This window comes from Otolemur garnettii, unplaced genomic scaffold (assembly GCF_000181295.1).
Source record: "Otolemur garnettii isolate 467f Iridium unplaced genomic scaffold, OtoGar3 scaffold00112, whole genome shotgun sequence".
NCBI classification, from domain to species: Eukaryota; Metazoa; Chordata; class Mammalia; order Primates; family Galagidae; genus Otolemur; species Otolemur garnettii.
Window position 1 is genome coordinate 1,657,530 of NW_003852507.1, and position 2,465 is coordinate 1,659,994.

The 2,465-nt window shown below is 41.9% G+C and overlaps 1 non-coding gene across 1 annotated transcript; it reads left to right on the forward strand.

Annotated features, from left to right (window-relative positions):
• The first annotated feature begins 1,330 nt into the window (after positions 1-1,330).
• On the forward strand, positions 1,331-1,437 carry LOC111727565. Its single transcript, XR_002775091.1, has one exon. It is a non-coding gene; the product is annotated as a U6 spliceosomal RNA (small nuclear RNA).
• The last annotated feature ends 1,028 nt before the right edge of the window (positions 1,438-2,465 follow it).

Genomic DNA, 2,465 nt, shown 5'->3' on the forward strand with positions numbered 1-2,465 from the left:
GGGGATTCGAACCCGCCACCTTAGGTGTACGTGGCTGGCGCCTTAGCCCGTTGAGCTATAGGCGCCGAGCCTAAAATTTTGCTTTCAACTGGCTTTCACTCATCTTAGTTTGAAGTTTTTTTTTTTTTTAAATTTTTTTTTTTTCTTTTCTTCCTTTAGCGATTCTCTTACCCTTAGCCTCCCAAGCTCCCAAGTAGCTGGGACTACAGGCACCTAACACAGTGCCTGGCTTTTTTTACGTAGAGACAGGGTCTCACTCTGGCTCACTCTGGCTCAGGATGGTCTTGAACCTTTGAGCTCAAGCAGTCCACCCGCCTCAGCCTCCCACAGCTGAGGAGTATAGGCATGAGCCACCATGCTCGGCCTTGAAAACATATTCTTTCAGATTTCATTGGCCTCTCCATGAATTTTGCTGATAAGAAAACCCCATTTATGAGTAACTGCCATACTGCCTCCATTGTTCATCATACACAGCAGCAAGGCTAATAATTCCACAGTTTCATCCTGAGTTCTTACTGAGCTATCTGGTAGATACCTCTCAGAGTTGCTAATTTAGGTTATTTAATTGGTTTTTGTAAAATAAGAAAACTAATCTGAAAATTTAAAAACTATTAATAGATTTGTTACCTTTGTATTGCCAAAGATACTATTAATAAAATCAGTGGACCAGAAAAAATATAAAAATTAATATTTGCAATAAATTAGCCAGGCATGTAGTCCCAGCTACTTGAGAGGCTCAGGCAGGAGGATCACTTGAACCCCTGAGTTTGAGGCTGCTGTGAGCCAGGCTAATACCATACCATGGCACTGTAGCTTGGCAACAGTGAGACTGTTTTTTTTTTTGCAATGAGATAACAGAATTAACATCTTTCACAGAACTCTTAGAAAATAGAAAATAATATTTTTTTAAAGGGCAAGGAATATGAAGTGACAAATTCTTAATAATTAGACCTGTATCAGTTGGCTTGGAAGTCTATACAAGACATTGAGGACAAAAATGCAGAAGTGTAAGAAATCCCATTATTGGCTGGGCGTGATGGCTTATACCTGAAATCCTAGCAGTATGGGGGCGGAGGTGGGTGGACTGCCTGAGCTCACGAGTTCAAGACCAGCCTAAGCCAGAGTAAGACCTCATCTCTAAAAGTAGCCAGGCATTGTGGCAGGTGCCTATAGTCCCAGATAGTCAGGAGGCTGAGGCAAGATAATCGCTTGAGCCCAAGAGTTTGAGGTTGCTGTGAGTTGTAACACCACGGCACTCTACAAAGCACAACGAAGTGGGACTCCATCTCTAAAATAAAAAATAAATCCCATTATTGTAAAGGACTTAATGGTACTCACTTCTGCAGCACATATGCTAAAATTGGAACGATACAAAGAAGATTAGCATGGCCCCTATGCAAGGAGGACATGCAAATTTGTGAAGCAGTCCTTATTTTTAAAAAGACTTAAGGACTTCTTTCCCTCCCCCATGTATGAGGAAGAAAATGAGAAAACGTGAGAGAATTTAGGAGAAGGGAGAAAAAGAAAGAAAGTGAATTCACTGGCCCTCAATCCCAGGCACTCCAGTATGCAGATCAATTAACTTTTGGAAAAGATGTGTCTGTGTAAATAAACAAAACCTTAATAATGTGTTTGTATATTTTAATAAAAGTATACACACAACTGTTTACTGTAGAAGGGTAGAACAGATGAGGGAGGTTTTGCCTTGAATACATTTTTGCATTGTATTTTTCATTTGCTATAATGAGTATTTTTTTGTTCTTGAGACAGAGTCTCACTATATCGTCCTCGGAAGAGTGCTGGAGTGCTGTAGCATCACAGCTCACAGCAACTTCAAACTCTTGGGCTGAAGTGATTCACTTGCCTCAGCCTCCCAAGTAGCTGGGACCACAGGCGCTCACCACAACGCTGGGCTGTTTTCTTGTTGCAGCTGTCATTGTTTAAATGGCCCCAGGCTGGGCTCAAACCTGCCAGCCTTCGTGCATGTAGCTGGCACTGTGACCACTGTGCTAGGGGCATCAAGCCACGAGTATTATTTTTATAATTTGAAAAACACCAGATTTTAAAAATTATGCAAAACGATAGTATCAGTTAAAGGCCACATGCAGTGGCTCACATCTGTAATCCTAGCACTCTAGGGGACCAAAGTTGGTGGGTTGCTTGAGCTCAGGAGTTTGAAACCAGCCTGAGCATAGAGCCAGACTTCATCTCTACTAGATAAAATAGAAAAACTAGCCAGACAGGCATTGTGGCTGGCGCCAGTAGTTCGAGCTACTTGAGAGGCTGAGGCAAGAGGATTGCTGGAACCCAAGAATTTGAGGTTGCTGTGAGTATGATGCCATGGCACTCTACCCAATGTGACTAAGACTCTGTTTCAAAAAGCAATTCCAACAAATTCTGTTTGTTACCTGTTCGCGATGGCACTTTCATCCTCATCTACCCTTCCTTATCTTTTCTTTTTTTTT